The sequence below is a fragment of the Mobula hypostoma genome, chromosome 11, assembly GCF_963921235.1.
Source record: "Mobula hypostoma chromosome 11, sMobHyp1.1, whole genome shotgun sequence".
Lineage (NCBI taxonomy): Eukaryota > Metazoa > Chordata > Chondrichthyes > Myliobatiformes > Myliobatidae > Mobula > Mobula hypostoma.
The window spans coordinates 93,491,349-93,512,941 of NC_086107.1; the positions used below are offsets into that span (position 1 = coordinate 93,491,349).

Here is a 21,593-nt window from a genome sequence, read left to right on the forward strand (position 1 = left end):
CAGTGAAAGAAGTGTATGGAGTAAAGCCAGATTTAACATACAGAGAGGCTTTGAGGAAAGAGAAGCAGAATAAACGGTGTAAAGACAGTAAGGTAGAAGGGCTGGAATGTGTGTACCTCAATGCAAGAAGCATCAGGAACAAAGGTGATGAACTGAGAGCTTGGATACATACGTTGAATTATGATGTAGTAGCCATTACAGAGACTTGGCTGGCACCAGGGCAGGAATGGATTCTCAATATTCCTGGATTTCAGTGCTTTAAAAGGGATAGAGAGGGCAGAAAAAGGGGAGGAGGGGTGGCATTACTGGTCAGGGATACTATTACAGCTACAGAAAGGGTGGGTAATGTAGCAGGATCCTCTTTTGAGTCAATATGGGTGGAAGTCAGGAACAGGAAGGGAGCAGTTACTCTATTGGGGGTATTCTATAGGCCCCCTGGTAGCAGCAGAGATACAGAGGAGCAGATTGGGAGGCAGATTTTGGAAAGGTGCAAAAATAACAGGATTGTTATCATGGGTGACTTTAACTTCCCTAATATTGATTGGCACCTGATTAGTTCCAAGGGTTTAGATGGGGCAGAGTTTGTTAAGTGTGTCCAGGATGCATTCCTGTCACAGTATGTGGACAGGCCAACCGGGGGAATCCCATACTAAATCTAGTACTAGGTAATGAACCGGGTCAGGTCACAAATCTCTCAGTGGGTGAGCATCTGGGGGACAGTGACCACCGTTCCCTGGCCTTTATAATTATCATGCAAAAGGATAGAATCAGAGAGGACAGGAAAATTTTTAATTGGGGAAAGGCAAATTATGAGGCTATAAGGCTAGAACTTGCGGGTGTGAATTGGGATGATGTTTTTGCAGGGAAATGTACTATGGACTATCTTTAGAAATCTCTTGCAGGATGTTAGGGATAAATTTGTCCTGGTGAGGAAGATAAAGAATGGTAGGGTGAAGGAACCATGGGTGAAAAGTGAGGTGGAAAATCTAGTCAGGTGGAAGAAGGCAGAATACATGAGGTTTAGGAAGCAAGGATCAGATGGGTCTATTGAGGAATATAGGGAAGCAAGAAAGGAGCTTAAGAAGGGGCTGAGAAGAGCAAGAAGGGGGCATGAGAAGGCCTTGGTGAGTAGGGTAAAGGAAAACCCCAAGGCATTCTTCAATTATGTGAAGAAAAAAAGGATGACAGGAGTGAAGGTAAGACCAATTAGAGATAAAGGTGGGAAGATGTGCCTGGAGGCTGTGGAAGTGAGTGAGGTCCTCAATGAATACTTCTCTTTGGTATTCACCAATGAGAGGGAACTTGATGATAGTGAGGACAATATGAGCGAGGTTGATGTTCTGGAGCATGTTGATATTAAGGGAGAAGAGGTGTTGGAGTTGTTAAAATACATTAGGACAGATAAGTCCCCAGGGCCTGACGGAATATTCCCCAGGCTGCTCCACGAGGCGAGAGAAGAGATTGCTGAGCCTCTGGCTAGGATCTTTATGTCCTCGTTGTCCACGGGTATGGTACCGGAGGATTGGAGGGAGGCGAATGTTGTCCGCTTGTTCAAAATAGGTAGTAGGGATAGTCTGGGTAATTATAGACCAGTGAGCCTTACGTCTGTGGAGGGAAAGCTGTTGGAAAAGATTCTTAGAGATAGGATCTATAGGCATTCAGAGAATCATGGTCTGATCAGGGACAGTCAGCATGGCTTTGTGAAGGGCAGATCGTGTCTAACAAGCCTGATAGAGTTCTTTGAGGAGGTGACCAGGCATATAGATGAGGGAAGTGCAGTGGATGTGATCTATATGGATTTTAGTAAGGCATTTGACAAGGTTCCACATGGTAGGCTTATTCAGAAAGTTGGAAGGCATGGGATCCAGGGATGTTTGGCCAGGTGGATTCAGAATTGGCTTGCCTGCAGAAGGCAGAGGGTGGCTGTGGAGGGAGTACATTCAGATTGGAGGATTGTGACTAGTTGTGTCCCACAAGGATCTGTTCTGGGACCCCTACTTTTCGTGATTTTTATTAACGACCTGGATGTGGGGGTAGAAGGGTGGGTTGGCAAGTTTGCAGACGACACAAAGGTTGGTGGTGTTGTAGACAGTTGTCAAAGATTGCAGAGAGACATTGATAGGATGCAGAAGTGGGCTGAGAAGTGGCAAATGGAGTTCAACCCAGAGAAGTGTGAGGTGGTACACTTTGGAAGGACAAACTCCAAGGCAGAGTACAAAGTAAATGGTAGGATACTTGGTTGTGTGGAGGAGCAGAGGGATCTCGGGGTACATATCCACAGATCCCTGAAAGTTGCCTCACAGGTGGATAGGGTAGTTAAGAAAGCTTATGGGGTGTTAGCTTTCATAAGTCGAGGGATAGAGTTTAGGAGTCGCGATGTAATGATGCAGCTCTATAAAACTCTGGTTAGGCCACACTTGGAGTACTGTGTCCAGTTCTGGTCACCTCACTATAGGAAGGATGTGGAAGCATTGGAAAGGGTACAGAGGAGATTTACCAGGATGCTGCCTGGTTTAGAAAGTATGCATTAAGTTCAGAGATTAAGGGAGCTAGGGCTTTACTCTTTGGAGAGAAGGAGGATGAGAGGAGACATGATAGAGGTGTACAAGATAATAAGAGGAATAGACAGAGTGGATAGCCAGTGCCTCTTCCCCAGGGCACCACTGCTAAATACAAGAGGACATGGCTTTAAGGTAAGGGATGGGAAGTTTAAGGGGGATATTAGAGGAAGGTTTTTTACTCAGAGAGTGGTTGGGTGCGTGGAATGTACTGCCTGAGTCAGTGGTGGAGGCAGATACACTAGTGAAGTTTAAGAGACTACTAGACAGGTATATGGAGGAATCTAAGGGGGGGCTTATATGGGAGGCAGGGTTTGAGGGTCAGCACAACATTGTGGGCCGAAGGGCCTGTACTGTGCTGTACTATTCTAAGTTCTATGTTCTATGTCTCCTGGTGCTATGGGCTCTCAGGGCAGGAACAGGATGATTGTACAGATGAATGAGTGGCTGAGGAATTGGGCAGGGTTTCAGGTTCTTGGATCATTAGAACCTGTCCTGGGGCAGGGATGAACTGTACAAGAGGGACAAGTTGTAGCTTAACTAAAGGGGAATCAATATCCTGGCCAGGAGGCTCACTAGTGCTACTTAGATGGATTTTAACTAGCTTTTCAGGATGATGGGAACTAAATCAGGGACAATATCACAGCTGTACTCAGAGGGGTCATAATGGAGGGCTTGTTCACTGAACCTATAGGGTTAGAACTTTAAAATAAGAAGAGTGCAGTCACTCTGATGGGGTTGTACTCCGCAATAACCACCAGGACACTGTAAAACAGATACGCAGACAGATTAAGGAAAGGTGTAGAAACAATAGGGATGTTGTCATGGAAAACTTTAAATTCCCTATATAAACTGGGACCACTCAGGATAAAGAGGGGAGCATTTGCTTAAATGCGGAAGATGTGGGTGAGGTCCTTAATGAGAAATTTACATCAGTATTTACCAAGGAGAAAGACATGAAGGGCAGGGAGAACAATGCCAAGAGTACTAATACACTAGGGCATTTTGAAGTAATAGAGAAGGGAGTACTGGGTCTTTTGAAGAGCATTAAGGGGGATGTCCGCACGGCTTGATAGGATATACGCCAGGTTATTGAGAGAGGCAAGTGAAGAGGTTGCTGGGGACTCGAGCAATGTCTTTGTGTCCTCCCTAACCATAGACAAGGTCCTAGAGGATTGGCAAATAGCTTATGTTTTTCCATTATTCAAGAAGGGAACCAGGGATAATCCTGGAAACTATAGACCAGTGAGCCTCCTATCAGTGGTAGGGAAGTTACCAGTGAGAAGTCTTTGGGATAGGATTTTATGAGCATTTGGAAAACTATGGCCTAGTTAGGGAATATCAGCATGGCTTTGTTTGGGGCAAATCGTTTTTAGATGAGGTCCCCTGGTAAACCTCTTCTGCGCTCTCTCCTTGTCATGGGGTGACCAGAACTGTACACAATACTTTAGATGCTGTCTGACTGGAGAGTTATAAAGCTGCATCATAACTTCCTGACTTTTGAACACCCATTGTGTTGACTAACAAAAGGCAAGCATAACTGTGATGTGCAGGAGAGCATCTCTGAATGCACAGCACATAGAACCAGGAAGTGGACAGGCGACAGCAGCAGAAGACCGCGAATGTACTCAGTGGCCACTTTATTAGGTACAGCTGGTACCTAAAAATGTGGCCACTGGGTGTAGGATCGAGTTGCACCCCCTGTCAGATAAAACCACACAGTGATTTAAAACCTCAGTATCAATTAATAAATGCTGCTTTTAATCAATAACTTAGCAAGACTCAGAGTAAATTTTCTTTTAAAAAAAGATGGCATTCTGTCTGTCCTTTGGTGACTTTCCTTTGTACAGAGGCAGTTCTTTCGGCACTGGCAGGGTTAAGAATCTGCTCTCACAAGCACAACTACCCGTTGCACTTAGGATCGCGAAAGCGCCAAGCTAGCCCTATGCAGTGCCGGGTGCTGGAAAAGGCTGGCATCGAAGAAGGTGGCGGAGGGTGGAGTGGGGGGTTCGGGGCGGTGCTGGGTTTTTTTAAATTTATTGCTTTTCATTAAAAAGGTAGGAGGGAACGAGAAGGTGGCGATGTGGATTCTTGTCTCGCAGCCCATGCACCGTCGCATCTCCAGGACCCTGCTAATCCAATTGGCCAATCGCTGCTTAGATGATGGTCTGTAATTAGATAATTGGATTTTATGTATTGATATGAGAGGAGAGAGAGAGGGGGGAAGAGAGAGACGGCAATTCAATGCTTCGAAGCAGGAATACACTGCCTCAGTCTCACTCACTCGAAGAGGACGCATTTCATATTGTGTGGTTCCTGAGAAATTGGTTGCAATTCGGAAATTAGAAGATTAACACCCCCCCCCCCTTTTTTTCTATTCTGCTTTCACAATTGAATGGATTGGTGGTACGCGAGACTCCGCGAAGGTTGCGGGGCTGTCACTCCGCGTTAAAGGAGGAAAAGAGATTTTCTACCTGTTCTTCCGGAGCACAGTTTCAATTGAAGGTTAAAAGAAGGGGGCCGGGGGGGGGGGCACGGGGAAACGGATGGTCTTGCTGCCCGCTGCAGTCCGGGTTCATTGACTTGGGGAGAGCCGGTGAGCGAGGTGGTGGGGGGAGTGAGAGAAGCAAAAAAATATATTTGTTAAAAGGAAAGAAGACAGAGAGAAGCTTGCAGATGAGAAATACCCGCACTGCTGTGTGACTGGAAACCTTAATAACTCGACAAAGGAGAGATTATTCCATTAACAAAAGGCTGGGAGAGCAAGCCACGTTGAATAGGGGTCCCACTGCAGGGGTTTGAATCTGCAGGGGAGGGGAGGGAGGACCGGAGAGAGAGGGAGAAGCCATCGAAGAGGCGGAAAATGCTGCAATTGTTCGAATTGTCATCTGGAGAGACCAAGTGAGACCTTCTTCTTCTCCTCCTCCTCCTACTCTTCAAGCAGGCGAAGAGATATGGGCACTGGACAGCCTGCATGCAGGAAGACGCGAGGCCTGGTAGATTGATTTATTTTTCAGCCCCCCTTCCTGAATTATCTTTTAACTGCTGGTGACAGGGGGAGTGTGGAAAGGGGGTGGCGAGAAGGGAATGCTCGGGCGCCGAGTGCCTTCCGCCGCCGATCCGACGCTGAGCTGCCATCTACCCTGTAATCGGGCAGAGAAGGGATCTTTGTTGCCGTAGGGAGATGGAAGGAGACGGAATACATAAGAGGCTTTTCATGGGAGACCAGGAACAGCGCAGAGTGGGTGAGTGGTAACCATGGTGACCGGGCTATTGGGTGAGGGAGAGGGGATGGAGGGGGTTGGCAGTGGTTGGCGATGGAGAGAGGGTTACGGAGTATCAAGTGAGCAAGAGAAAAAATAGAGACTGTTCAGGGCATAAAATCAAAAAAAAATCATTACTAATGGAAGATTAAATAGCAACTTACCAAAGGAATTGGAAAGGAAGCACTTTCCCAGCATGAGGAAGTGGACTGAACGGAATTGGATCTCTGAAAGACTTGGCACGTTGGGCCGAATGGCCTCCTTCTCTGGTAGACGGATTTATTGTTGGACTGGTAGGGAAACGAGCAAGAGGGTGGTGGGCTTCTTTCCAGAGGGAGATGGAGGCCCTTGTGGTCACTGGAGACGATCAAGGTGTCTAAGGAAATGAAGGCAGAGATCATCAAAGCACCAGAGATTCTGCAGATGCTAGAAATCCACACACACACACAAAGTCAGGCCGCGTCTTGGGAGCGGAATAAACAATATTTAGAGCCGAGACCCTTCATCAGAGATTATAGAAGAGCTGGGGGAGGAGAATAATGAGAGCATTGATTAAGGGTGTGATGAAATAAAGAACTCAGAAAACAGAACGTGAGGAAGAGATGAGAGGAAGGAGAAAGGGCAGAGAGTCAGAAGAGAGGACGGGGAGCAGAGGTGAAAATGAACGAACAGCAGGAAATGTAATGAGGGAGACAAAAGAGTAGTTGAAGCAGACAAAGGCAGGGTGTGGAAAGTAGGCAGGACATCGGGTTAATAGGTAGAGGACAAAGTGAATCAGAACCTGTGGGAGCAACATCTGACAGTGAGCAACAGCAGGATGCGGAGGGACGGAGGATGGATGTCATCTGGCCTTTCTCATTCTCCTTACCTCCATTACCCCACCACTGGTGGGACTGAAGCTCTCAAATACCCTCACCAAAATCTGTTTGACAATCTCTCTACTCCATCAATATGATTGTTACAACCTCTGGTATTCTCCAAGGCTTGATGTAGATTTTCTTTTGCTGCTTAATAGTCTTGAGGACCTGGAGCTGTCTGACTGTGTTAAAGCTACCATCTCCTTGCGTTTTTTGATTTGAGTCTCAGCTGAACTTGGATAGATTGGGCCTGGTGGCTGCCAAATCTCCAGGAACTCTCGAGCTACCTGAGGCAATTAATAACCACCAGAGATTCTGCAGACGCTGGAAATCCTGAGCAACACACGCACAAAATGCTGGAGGAACTCAGCAGGTCAGGCAGCATCTATGCAGGGGAATAAACAGTCGATATTTCAGGCTGAGACCCTTCGTCAGCACTGGAAAGGAAGGGGAAGAAGCCAGATTGAGAAATTGGGGGGTGGGGGGGGAGGGAAAGAGTACGACCGTAGCTGACAACTGAAGGTGAGGGGAAAGTGGGTGGGGGGGAGGGAGGGAGGGAGGATGGAATAAGCAGCTCTCCTTTTCTGTCTTTTGCATTCATAATTATGGCTTCTCTCTAACCCCTTCTCACCTGCCCATCACCTCCTTCTGGTGCCCCCCCTTTCCTTTCCCTCCATGTTCCACTGTCCTCTTCTATCAAGTTTTTTTCCTCAGCTCTTTCCACTTATTACATCCCGGTTCTTACTTCATCCCCTCTCTCCCACCCACATTCTCTCTCACCCGGTCTTGCCTATCACCTGCCAGTTCATATTCCACCCTCTCTCCCCATTTTCCTATTCCAGCTTCTGCCCCTTCTTTTCTAATGCTAATGAAGGGTCTCAGCGTGAAACGACGACTGTTTGTTTCACTCTATAGATGTTGCCTGATCTGCTGAGTTCCTCCTGCATTTTGTATGTGCTCTTAAGGAAATCAATGCTCTGCCCTTGACCTCCAGCAACCCTGGAATGAAGTAATTGAAGTATCTGAATAAACAGTTGGTTTGCTTTTTAACATTAGCTCTCAGTATATTGTAGATGATAATTAGAAGGCGGTAGCCAATTGGTAATCCAAAAAAAAACCCAGATTGCCTCGATTCTGTTCACGTTCTGTTTGGCTGTGGGAAGAAGGAGCATCAAGGAGATGATGTCAGGTGACCCAAAGTGGAGGAGTTGGGGTTAAGAGAGAGGAGACAATAATTGTGATGTTCCTTCAAGAAGACATCCCACCAAAGTTGACAGGACACTATGGAGCCCAATTATAACTGGAATCCTTTATCCTATTACGTTCATTTTTTTTGCAAATATTTTTGATTTTTTTTAAAGCAGATTAAAGGAAAGTATAGATGGATGTCAGAGGTAAGTTCTTCACATAGAGAGTGTGGGTGCGTAGAACACTCTGCCAGGGGTAATGTTAGAGACTGGCACATTAGGAAAATTTAAGAGATAGGTGTATGGATGTAAGAAAAATGTAGAATTGCAGGCTGTGTAGGAGGTAAGGTTAGAGTAATTGTAGAGTAGGTTTGTATAGATTGGCACAATATCCATGATCTATGATAAGAGGCATAGATAATGTGGACAGCCAGAGACTCTTTCCCAGGATGGAAATGTGGAATACAAGAGGCCATAATATTTACGGTGATTGGAGGAAAGTATAGGGGGAGGGGGAATCAAAGTTGTTTTAGTTTCACACAGATTAGTGGGTGCCTGGAACACACTGCTGGAGATGGTGGTAGAGGCGGATACCTTAGGGAAATTTAAAAGACTTTTGGATAGGTACATGGATGTAAGAAAAATCAGAATCAGGTTTAATATCACTAGCATATGCTGTGAAATTTGTTAAGTTTATGGCAGCAGTACAATAAAATACATGATAAGTACAGAGAAGAAAAAGACTTGAGTTACATTGAGTAGATATGTCTATTAAGTTAAAATAAGTAACACAAAATAACATTATTTTAAAGAAAAGCAGTGAGGTAGTGTTCATGGGTTCAATGTTCATTTAGAAATCCAGATGGCAGAGGGAGAGAAACTGTTCCTGAATCGTTAAGTGTGTGCCTTCAGGCTTCTGTACCTTTTTTGTGATGGTTACAGTGAGAAGAGGGCATGTCCTGGGTGGTGGGGGTCCTTGATGATGGACGCCGCCTTCCTGAGGCACGGCTCCTTGAAGATGTCTTGGATACTATCGAGGCTGGACCCATGATGGAGCTGACTAATTTTACAAGTTACTGCAACTTCAATCATGTGCAGTAGCCCACCACAGTCCCCCACCAACCACCCCCCCCATACCAGATGGTGATGCAGCCAGTCAGAATGCCCTCCATGGTACAGTTGTAGAAGTTTGAGTTTCTAGGTGACAAACCAAATCTCCTCAAACTCCGAATGAAACATATGGATGGTAGGAGGGAAGGGCTAGACTGATTGTGGAGTACGTTTATCTAGATTGGCACAACATCATGGGCAGAAGGGCCTGTATTATCCTACATTCTATGTTCAACTAATCAGAGTGAATCAACCAATGATCTTGACTGTCCTAGAATGAAGGAAACGTTTGCCTTTCTTGGATTGATTTCTCAGTTGGGTCTGTCATTTTATCTCGTACATCTCAATAAAATCAATTCTTAGATTTCAAAACAATAAATCCCAACTGGTTTAGACCATGATAAATAAATGGAAATTGATCAAGGACCAGGAAACAGAGAGTTCAAACCTTGGACCATAATTACAGGGTGGATATGAGGAGAAAGGTTTTATTGCTCAGAATAGTTGATCTGAAACTTAGTGGATAAAGGGTCAAGGAATGCTTTCAAAAGTGAATTATATAGACACTTGGGAGAGAATAATTTTCAGAAGGTATGTAGGGAGAATGATAGGATTACTATATGGTGTTCTGGCGTAGGTGATGGTGCAAATGGCCTCAATGCAGTGACAGATTTATGGTCCTATAGCCATCACTGATTCCATTGGTAAGATTCTGAGAGGAGTTGATGAGGTGAAAGTGGAGAGGCTCTCTTCTCTTCTGTGACAGCCTGGAATCAGTATCTGGATGAGGGTCTGGTTGTTTACCATGAAGATGGGGAAAAGAAAACAGTGGACCCTCAGGACACTCTGCCCCTGGGGGTTGTGTATGTTGAGTGTGTTCATGGATTAAAATCTACAGAGGTTTGGACTTAAAGAGAACAAATATTGTATTAGGCAAGGTAATGTTTTGGAGTGGAGGGTCATGCTTCCATTGAAGAACAGGGGAAGCTCAAGACGCCCATAATCTGCATCTAATCCTATCTCCTACGGTCCTGACAGTGTAGCACATGAGGACAGCAATCAAGGGCTATCGTCCTCACGTACTCCTTGTGTTCCCCCTCTGAGATGAAAGGCCATTCCAGGTGACATGATAGTGTAGCCATTAGCATAATGCTTTCTAGCACCACTGATTGGAAGATCGAGCTTCAATTCCCAAGACTATCTGAAAGGAGTTTGTGCGTTACCCTCATGACCATTTGGATCTCCTCCGGGTGCTCTGATTTCCTCCCACATTCCACAGGCATACGGGTTGGCGTTAGTAAGTTGTGGCCATGCTCTGTTGGTGCCAGAAGAGTGGCAACACTTGTGGGCTGCCTCCAGCACATCCTTGGATGGTGGTCATTGACACAGATGGTATATTTGTGTGCACACATGGCAAATGAAGCTAATCTTTCATTCGACTCATGTCCTGAAGAAGAGGAACTGTTGCCCCAAGGTTCATCAGTTTCTCTTCTTCCCTACCACCATCCAAGATGCAGCTTGACCCACTGGTTTCCTAAATCAACACACACACACACACACACACACACACACACACGCTGGAGGAACTCAGCAAGCTAGGTAACATCTTTGGAAAAGAGTAAACAGTCGACGTCTCGGCCTGAAACATCAACTGTTTACTCTTTTCTCTAGATGCTGCCTGGCCTGCTAAATTCCTCCAGCATTCTGTGTGTGTTGCTTAGGATTTCCAGCATTGACAGGTTTTCTTTTGTCAGAGTTCCTGCATCAAATTGTTTACAATTTCAGCAAGGGCAGAAGGTAATCCTTGTCCGTGGAACCACGAGGGGAGAGTGCATACAGGGAACAGAGCCCTAGTGCAACCCCACGCCTATGCCTGGACCAGACCTTGTACCAATGGCATCCACATATCACAATCAGGTCTATCATCACTGAAAAATGATGTGAAGTTTGTTATTTTCAAAATTCAAAGCATATTTATCAAAGTATGTATAATCTATAGATGCAACCTGCAGATTCATCTCCTTACTGGTAGCCACTAAACAATGGAACCCATTTAAAAAAAGAAAACCGTCAACTACCCAGTGTGCCAAAGGAAAACAAATCATGCAAACAATAAAGAGTAAGCAAAGTTCACGAAAGTGAGTTCACAGCCACAAAGCCAGTCATCACTGCAGCTGGTGCAGGAGCCTGTTAGTTGCAGGCGTCAGCAATAGTTCCGCGCAGAGACAAGTAAACCTCGCTGAGCAGTGAGCTGAACGTTGGCCCGTCCCTCGCTTCTGGCCTCAACCCCCAACCCTTTTCAATCCTTCCTGGCGTTTAAACAAGCCAAACAACGGCTCATTCCTCGCTCTCAGGCTTGGGCCCGACTGCTTTGATAGGCTCTCGGGGCCCAGGACCTGCCGCCTTGATTTGGCCCGTATCCGACTTTTCCTATCTGGCTCTGCGGTTAAATCGGTCAGCCATTCCTTCTCTGGGGCCCTGGACTCTGACTCGGCAGCAGCAGTACAGTACAACACATAACAATTACTATAAGTTCCAATAAGAAATGTAACACATTAAAAAATAGTGCAAAAGAGCATAAAGTATTGAGGCTGTGTTCATGGGTTCAATGTCCATTCAGAAATCGGATGGCAGAGGGGAAGAAGCTGTTCCTAAAACGTTGAGAAATCTTCAGGCTCCTGAACCTTCTCCCTGAAAGTAGTAATGAGAAGAGGGCATATCCTGAATGGTGGGGGTCCACGTAGATAGAGAGACGGTCAGTAATTTTTCCCCCCAGGAGTGAAATCTTTAATACTAGAGAGAATTTATCTAATGGAAGAGGGGGGAAATGCAACAGAGATGTAAGAGGCAAGTTTTTTTTTTACACAGAAAGGGAAGCAGATACAATAGAGGTAATTAAGAGATGCTAAAATGGGCACAAGAATATGGTGAGAAGGGGTGGGGAGGGGTTCATAGTTGGTGCCTGGATGATGGATTTGATAAATTCGGAGACACTTTAATTAGTTCCACCCAACATCATGGGCTGAATGACGCGCCCTATTCTATATTCTATGTCAACGGAAGAGATGGCCATTTAATGAAAGGATTGAATATATTCACGTGTATGATGTGTTTAAGTGCTTGCGTGTATATAATGCATGTGGGTGGCATGTTAGTGAAGTGTACGATTTGTATGAGGGGTAAGTGCATGGCATGTGGGAGAACCGCGTTTAAGCGTGAGAAATGTGCGTCTCCGTGAGAATGTAAATATTTTAGCGCAACACGTGTGAGCAGGGGTGATGTGCATTTAAGCATGTAGTGTGAATGTTTATAGTTGAGCGTGTGTGTTTGTGCAAAAAACAAATGAGAGGATGTGATTGCATTAGTGAACACGTACAGCCAAAGACTTGTTTCTCCCAGGGCAGAAGTAGTTTCTAGGTGATTGTAGGGGAGTATAGGGAGAAGTTGAGGGTTTTTTTTTACAGAGTGGTGGGTGTGTGAAACGCCCTGTCGGAGGTGGTGGTAGAGGCATATATGTTAGGGGTGTTTAAAGAAACTCTTAGGCACATGGATGAAAAATATGGACAGCTATGTGGGAGGGAAGGGTTAGATTGATCTTACAGCTGTAAGGTCGACACGACATCGTGGGCCGAAGGGCCTGTGCTGTGTTGTAGTGTTCAGAGCTTGTGTGTGTATTTGAGCACGTGTGCCCACGAGCATGAGCACAGTGGCTCAGATGCAGACGTGATGCAGCTTCAGTCACAGTGCACCCATGCAAAGACCCAGGTCTGGATCAAGATCAGGACGATTAGAGCTTTTGGACGGGGTAATGAAGCAATGACACCCTTTGAAATTACACAGTTGCTATTGATGTGCAATTGGGGCAGGATGCAATATGGGTCTACCTTCCATGAAGCATTCATGAAATGAATAAGAGCGAAACGGATAGTGCAGGATTAAGAGCAAAGCAGGGAGAGAAAGCTGTGAACGATAAATAACACGACTGTTGTCAGAGCAGTACCCGAATTATTTACTGGATACGTCACAGTACAGGCCCTTCCGCCCCAACGAGCCACACCGCCTAGCAACTCACCTATTTAACACTAGCCTAATCACAGAACAATTTACAATGACCAATTAACCTACTAACCGGTACGTCTGGGACTGTGGGAGGAAAAAAAAAATCTCACGCGGTCACGGGGACAACCAACAAAATCCTTACAGACTGTGTCGGAATTGAACTCGCTATCTCAGACCACCCCGAGCTGTAGTGGCGCTGTGCAGACCGCTATGTTACCATGGCGCCCAAACTAGCACGGACGGGATTCAGTCAGGAGACAAGTTCGGCAGAAGGGTGGTTCAAGGATCGAGGCCCAGTTTAAATTTCTGAGCAAGAGTTAGAGATTACAATGTGGGGGGAAAAAAAGTTACAAGGATGGTGATTATGAACAGGTATTTATTGTCTGTATTTCTTGGAAGTTAGTTACTCCCTAATTGAATGTAAGTTGAGTAGCTTGCTAGCACATTTCAGGAACTGTTTTAAAAATCGATCACTTTGGTTGTATATAAACGAGCCTGGATAAGGATGACAGGTTACATATCTCAATAGATTTCTTATCCCGAAGAGCAATGTATAAGGTAGAAATGTCAAACAACAGAAGACATGCTTTTAAGTTGGAAGCGGGAGGTGGGGGAATGATTTTCTTGTACAGAGAATGGCAAGTGACAAGAATAGGTTACCAGGGGTTAGGGACAGCACAGTAGCATAGCAGTTAACCCTTAGCTATTTGGGTTCGATTTTCCCCCTGCAGCTTGTAAGGAGTTGTCCCCAGGCACTCTGGTTTCCTCCCCCATTCCAGAGGAGTACGGTTAGGATCAGTGAGTTGAGGGTATGCTGTGCAGTTGCCAGAAGCTGGGTGCCACTCGCCCGGCACAATCCTCGCTGATTTGATTCTCCGCAAAAACAGTGCTCTTCACTGTGTATGCTTCGATGTGCAGGTGACAAATAAAGCTAATTTATCTGTCGCGGAAGTAGGCAGTTTGGTGGAGGTTAAGAAGCTTTTAGATAGACACATGGATCTGAAGGGGTTGGAGGGATAGGGATGATACGCGGGAGGAGGACAGTTAGTATAAATTGGCATCATCGAGGGCTGAATGGCCTGTTCCGTGCTGTACTGTTCTATGTTCTAGTGAACTCGTTGAGATTCAACCACAATGTGGTGGTTGTGTGGTCAAGAATGAGTGGAACGGGATCACTCAGTCTTTTCAGTGAGAGTTAATTGGGCATAAAAGATGGAGCACAAAACGCTGGAGGAACTCAGTGAGTCAGGCAGCGTCTGTAGAGGGGAAAAATTAATTGTCCACCTTTTGGATTGGGACCCTTTGGGTAGACTGAAAGGCAAGCGGGGAGAGAGCCAGTGTAAAGTGATGAAAGGAAGGGTGTGGAGCCGTCCAACTTCTGTTGATATTTCCACTCTTCCCTCCTCCATCTGCCTATTGACCCGCATTACCTGGATCCACTCGTCAACTGACAGCATTTGCAGATTCCAAGTTTATTTATTGAGACATACAACGTTGTTTGCGTAATACCCGTCACACCCGAAAGGTGTGCTGGGGGGGGGGGCAGCCTGCAAGAGTCGCCACACTTTCTGGTGCCAACATAGTGTGCCCACCATGTTCAGCAGAGCAACCGGCAACGCAAGCAGCAAAACAACAGCAAACAAGTCACGCTCCTCTCTTCCCTTCCACACACACATACTCAGTCCTCTTGCTCCAAGGCAGGCCATCTTCTTCAGTCTCCAGCCACAGCCTCTTCCCTCCATCTCTCTACACTAACTACAGTTATGAGCAAAAGTCTGAGGCACAAATATATCACTAGGGTACCCTAAGACGTTTGTGCAGTACTGTAGTAATTTTATGTATTGCACTGTACTGCTGCTGCAAATAAAAGAATAAATTTGATGATGTATGTGAGTGATGATAAACCTGATTCTGATTTGGGTCTCTATTGTGGACTGAGAGTGGGAAGGAGGCAGGGAGAGGGGAATCATGGTTGGGAAAAGGGGAAGGGAGAGGGGAGGGAGTGGGAAGCACCGGAGAGACATTCTGTAATGATCAGTAAACCAATTGTTTGGAATGAAATGACCTCAGGGCTGGGTGTTTCTGCACCTGCGCCATCCCCCACTCTTGGCACTCCTCTGCCACCTATCCCACACCCTTGCCGCGGTACTCCACCCTCACCATTCCCGACATCGTTTGCTCCCACCAGATTTATGCACTTGCTCTCCATTCCGTGTTGACAAATACAGTACCGTGCAAAAGTCTTAGGCACCCGAGCTAAGTATCCTGTATGTACCTAGTACTGTATCACCTCATCGTCTTTCAGTCTGGATGAAGGGTGTCAACCCAAAAAAATGTAACGGTCAACTTCCCTCCACAGATGCTGCCTGACCTGCTGAGTTTCTCCAGCTGATTGGTTAGTTGCTCCAGATTCCAGCATCTGCAGTCTCTAGTGTCTCAAGAAGAGATGGGATCAGTTGCAAGGGATGATAGGTGAATCAGGACTGGCGTGAGTTTGGTACGAGGAATTAGCGGATTGGTTATCTGTGCCGTGACGATTCCGCGATTCTCTGAAACCTGAGCAGGGAGGTGGACATCAAGAACATGATGACAACTTGAAGAGCTGATTTGACTTGGAGTCAGTGCCTCCGTTTAGCAAGATTGCGACTCCTCGATGACAAAGTCCAGAGTGACAAAATTAAATGGGTAAACAGTAACAAACTCTATACACATGAGATCCTGCAGATGCTGGAAATACAGAGCCCCTTTGTATGAGCCACTTCCATCCTGGGAAAGCATCTCAGGCTATCCACACTATCTGTGCCTCTTATTATAGATCACTAATGTTATGCCAACTTCACAATCAATCTAACCCTTCCCTTCTACACAGCCCACAACCCTACAGTTTTCTTGCATTCTCCTGCACATCTAAGAGTCTCCTAAATGTCCGTGAGGTGTCAGCCTTTAACACCATTCCAGCAGGGTGTTCCCTACACCTGCCACTTTCTGTGTATTAAAAAAAACCTATCATTTCCTCCAATCAGCTTTTTAGAAAAATCAGAAAAAAGATTAACTTAATAGGATAAAGGATTCCAGTTATAATTGGGCTCCATAGTGTCCTGTCAACTTTGGTGGAATGTTTTCTTGAAGGAACATCAGAATTATTTTCTCCTTTTGCTTAACACCCAACTCCTCCACTCTGGGTCACCTGACATCATCTCCTTGGCTTCTTCCCACAGCCAATCAGAACATGAACAGAATCAAGGCAATCAGGGTTTTTTTTTTCATTTGGCTGCCAATTGGCTACCGCCTTCTAATTATCCTCTACAATATGCTGAGAGCTAATGTTAAAAAGCAAACCAACTGTTTATTCAGATGCTTTAATTACTTTGTTCCAGGGTTGCTGGAGGTCAAGGGCAGAGCACTGATTTCCTCAGGAACACGCATACAAAATGCTGGAGGAACTCAACAGATCAGGCAGCATCTATGGAGAGGAATAGAGACAACGTTACAGGCTCAGACCCTTCACCAGGACTGGAAAAGGAAGGGGGCAGAAGGTTGGAGTGGGAGGAGTACATATTAGCAGGTGATCAGCGGGACCAGGGGAGGGGGTATGATGTGAGGAGTTGGGAGGTGATGGGTGGAAACTAACAGGAGAGGAGAGTGGACCATGGGAGAAAGGGAAGGAGGAGGGGCACCAGAGGAACGTGATGGGCGGGTGAGAAGGTGTAAGAGGGGAGCCAGAATGAAAATGGGAAAAGGAAAACACTGAGTAGGGTGTAGCTTCTTATTTCATTCCCACCCTACCACCCACCTTTCCCCTCACCTGGTCTCCCGCATCACCTGCCAGCCTGTAGTCCTTTCCCTACCCCATCTTATTCTGACTTCTGCCCCCCTTTTTTTTACCCAGTCCTGATGAAGGCTCTCCACCTGAAACATCGGCTGTTTCTTCCCCTCCACAGATGCTGCCTGACCTGCTGAGTTCTTCCAGCATTTTGTGCATGCCGCTCAGCTGTCTGTACAGCCGTGGCTGTAATATCCATAATAATAAAGGGTGCTGAACTCAGTAACATCAGAAAAATCAGTAGCATTATCGATTACCAGAAATTCAGGAGTTAACTACTGGAGAGTATAACATTTTTAGAAGACAGAGTGGGAACAAAGGGAGGTAGAGTAGGTGTACTTATCTGTAGTAATGACAGCTGCACGTATGACTGAAATAGAATACGCGTAAATAAAGGTAAGATTTTTTTTTAAATATCATCATACTTAAAGAGATCATCGACATAATAGCGCAAGGGCAACGCACACAAAATGCTGGAAGAACTCAGCGTGTCAGTCAGCATCTACAGAAAGGAATAATGAGACACCATTTCAGGCTGAGACCCATCATCGGAACTGGAAAGAAAGGAGGCAGAAGCCAGAATAAAAAAAAGATGGGGCGGGAGGGGAAGGAGTGCAAGCTAATAGATGTTAGGTGAGATGGGAGCGGGGGGGGGGATGATGAAGTGAGAAGCTGTGAGGTGATAGGTGGAAAAGGCATAGGGCTGAAGAAGAAAGAATCTGATAGGAGAGGAGTGTAGACCACGGGAGAAATGGAAGAGAAGGGCATTTGGGAGGGGGGAGGTGATAGGCAGGTGAGGAGAAGAGACTGGGGAATGGAAAAAGAGAGAAGTGGGATAAGTGAGAAACTACAAGAAGTTGCAGAAATTGCGGTTCGTGCTATCAGGTTAGAGGCAAGAAATGTGCAAGCTTGTACAAGAAATGAATGATCAACATAAAATAATCATTGAGGATGTCCAACTGGTTCATATCAATCTGTGAATAATTGTTGGAAAAATGGATCAAATGATAGTCTTCCTACAGTGCATCCACATTCCTTTCTATCAAGATTCAATATTGCTTATGTGTACACTGAAACACAAAGTGAAATGTGCCATTGTGTTAACAACTGACGCACCTGAGGGTGCGCAGGGGGCAGCTCACAAGTCCCAAAGAGGAAGGACCAGCTAGATCTAGTAATGGGAAGTAAACTGGAGTAGGTAAGAGCAGGGAGCATTGAGGTAATAGTGAGCAAAACAAAATATTTTGGTCTGATGTGGAAGCCATGGAGCTAAATATTTAAAACAAAAGCAGAGTTCTCACCTGTTTCCACATAATGTATTTAAGCACTGCAAATCAGGATGGATTTTTTCAGCAACATTCTGAAAAATCAGTAACAAGCTTTAGAGAGGGTGCAGAAGAGACTTACCAGCACCAGCATGCTGCCTGGATTCGAGAGCATGTCCTGTGAGGAAAGGTTCATCGAGTTAGGGTATTTTTTCTTTGGAGTGACAGAGGTTGAGAGTTGATGTGATAGAGGTGCATGAGACTGTGAGGCTTGTTCTCAGTGGCCACTTTACTAGTTACACCTGTACACCTGCTTGTTAATGCAAATATCTAACCAGCCAATCACGTAGCAACAACTCTGCATAGAAGCATCAGACGTGGTCAGGAGGCTCAGTTGTTGTTCAGACCAAACATCAAAATGGGGAAGAAATGTGATCTAAGTGACTTTGACCATGTAATGATTGTTGGTGCCAGATGGGGTGGTTTGAGTATCTCAGAAACTGCTGATCTCCTGGGATTTTCACATAAAACGGTCTTCAGATTTCACAGAGAATGGCACAAAAATCCAGTGCGTAGCACTTCCATTGACAAAAACGCTTCATTAATGAGCAAGGTCAGAGGAGAATGGCCAGACTGGTTCAAGTTGACAGGAAGGTGACACTAACACAAATAACCACGTGTTACAACTGTGATGTGCAGAATCTGAATGCACAGTATGTCAAACCCTGAAGTGTATGAGCCACAGCAGCAGAAGACTACATCGGGTTCCACTCCTGTATCTAGTAAAGTGGCTGCTAAGTGTAGATACTGTGGGCAGCCAGCACCTTTCTGGCCAACGCCAGAGTACATCCATTTAAGGTGAGTGGAGGAAGACTTTGGGAAACTGTCGGATATGAGTTTTCTACACAAAGTGGTAGGTGTCTGGAAGGCACTGTCGGTGGTAGAGGCAGAGACTTAGATAGGCACATGGATGTAAGAAAAATAGTGTGTTTTGAGCTGTATTGGATGGAAGGGTTTGATCGATCATGGAGTAAGTTTATATACAGTACTGTGCAGAACTCTTAGGCACGTATAGAATTTTGCACAGTGCTACAGTAATTTTATGTATTGCACTGTATTGCCATAAAAAACTAATTTCATATGAGTGATGGTAAACGATTCTGATATGGGTCTCTATTGCTCCTTCCAGAATTGCAAACTCAATCTTCACTCCCCGTTGACAAATACAGTACTGTGCAAAAATCTTGGGCATCTTGGGTGTGAATGTGTGTGCCTAAGACTTTCACACAAGTACTGTAAGTCACCTCAACATTGTGGGCCAAAGGGCCTGTACTGTTCTGTTCAAAATTCTAAAACTAAACACAAGTGAAGCACTCTGGAAGAACAGATATCAGAGGAAAACAAAGGCAATGAGTGTTGAATATGTTAATATGGAAAGCAAGACAAATGAGAATAGTAAGAGATAGGAGAAAATTGAAATAGATTTAGTGTGGTGAAGGGAAATTGTGGAATATTACAAGAGTAATTAGCTTTGAGAACGTGAGTTGTGGAGTTCTTGTATGTGGGTCCATAGGTTGTGGACGGTGACAGTCTTTATCCCAGGGTAGGAGAGTCCAAAAGAGAGGGGGATAGGTTTAGATTGAAAGCACGAAGGGATCGGAGGGCAACGTCTTCATGCAAAGGAGGGTGAGTATATGAGCTGTCAGAGGAAGTGGCTGAGACAGGTATGATACCTTGTGACCGTACATGGTGGAGTTCAAGAGACCTAAATACATGCACATTGCTCTATGACTCCATGAACGCAAAAAAATTTAAAAATGTATAATTACTTAACTTCAGTATTAATCAGGGAGATGGATCTGCTGGAAGATGAGATTAGAAATTATTCATATAAAAACAAGGGAACTATTAAATAAATGAAACTCAGTGGATTTTACTACTAGTCCTCACAGAGTCGAGAGAAAATGATGTGGGCACTATTGTATATATTAAGTAATTCATTAAATAGAAATTAAAGTGCCAGAGGATTTTCAGAAGACCAGCTTTATTTCTCTATTTTAAAAACCTGTTCGGTGACCTACAGTTTTGTCGGCTTAATATCAATGGGGGGGGGGGGGATGTTATGCAATACTAACTAAAGATGGAAATTAGAATAACATCGCAAAGGAAAAGTAAAGACAGGCGGGAGGTGCAGGAGTCTTGGGGCCCCGTGCCACCAGGTTCCGGAGCAGTTGTTGCCCAGCGGCTGTTGGACTGCTGGACCAGCATTACACACTTCAGCAGTGAACTGACTCTGTGGCTTTGGGCTCAGTTTCGGACACTCTGCACCTCATATTCTATGTATTATTCGTCTACATTTTTATTATTTATTATTTTTTGTTTACAATTTGTCCTCTTTTGCACATTGGATGTTTATCGGTCTCTGCAATGTGGTTCTTTTTTCTGGGTTCTGTTGTATCTTTTCATTTTCCCTGTGGGTTCCTGCAAAGAAATGAATCTCAAGATTGTATACGGTATCCATACCTTGATCATAAATTTACTTTGAACATGAATAAACCATTTATTCCACAAAGGAAATCTTTGTTTCATCAGCCTCATTAAGTGGTTTGGAGGGGAAGGGTGGGCTAAGATTATGGTGATGAGGGTGATATACCTAGATTTTCACAATCTACTGGTTGGATCGCTGATAACAAAGTACTGAGCAAGATCAGCTCTCTCTGTCTCTCTGTCTGTCTCTGTCTCTCCCCCCACCTTCCCACCCCCCACCCCGCTCCCTGTGTCTCTTTTGCCTTTTACTCCACTGGGCGTTTAGATCAGCAATGAAAGTCCTCTACCTGGTGGTATACACAGCTTTCTTCATTGTGTCAGTAGCTTCCAGGATCAGAGCAACTGCAGTTTAAGGAAAGGTTTCAGAATGAATATTTCCTCACCACCCAGGACATTCCATCTCCTCAATAATACCATCAGAATACCCAAGCCGAAAGACACACACTCAATGATTCAAAAACAACTTCTTCCCCTCTACCATCAGATATCTGAATGGTCCATGAACACTATCTTGATACTCCCACTTTTCTTTGCAATACTTATTTTTATAATTTATAGCAATTTGACGTCTTAATACTGTTTTGCTGCCACAGAAAAACAAATTTCACGTTCTATAAGTCAGTGATAGTAAATCTAATTCTGGCTTAGTGAAAGATAGAAAGTGTAGGGCAGTCATAAAGATCAGTAACACAGCTCAGCAGCATTGAAAAGTAAGATAAATGATAAACGGCGATGTCACTGTTGTTCATAAGTCATAGTTATGATTTAGATGTTGGAACTAAAATTTTCTAAATCTGTCTGCGTCATCAATATGCAAGAGAGAGTCAGCACTAGGGAAAGCAGTAACAGATTAAAAGCGATTATTAGCATAAGATTCTGAAGATGCTGGAAATCCATAGCACAGCATACAAAATGCTGGAGAGA

General features: G+C 45.0%; 1 protein-coding gene across 2 annotated transcripts in view; it reads left to right on the forward strand.

The window, feature by feature from the left end:
* The window catches only part of lrrc4ba (leucine rich repeat containing 4Ba), a 246,298-nt gene that overhangs the window by 133,201 nt on the left and 91,504 nt on the right, over positions 1–21,593 (forward strand). The window contains exon 1 of one of the 2 annotated variants that reach the window (XM_063062535.1): positions 4,629–5,803. The exons of the other annotated variant lie outside the window; for it this stretch is intronic. The gene's annotated coding sequence lies outside the window, so the exon portion shown is untranslated. Of the gene's footprint in view, positions 1–4,628; positions 5,804–21,593 lie in introns of those variants that run through there. 2 annotated transcript variants of the gene reach the window in all.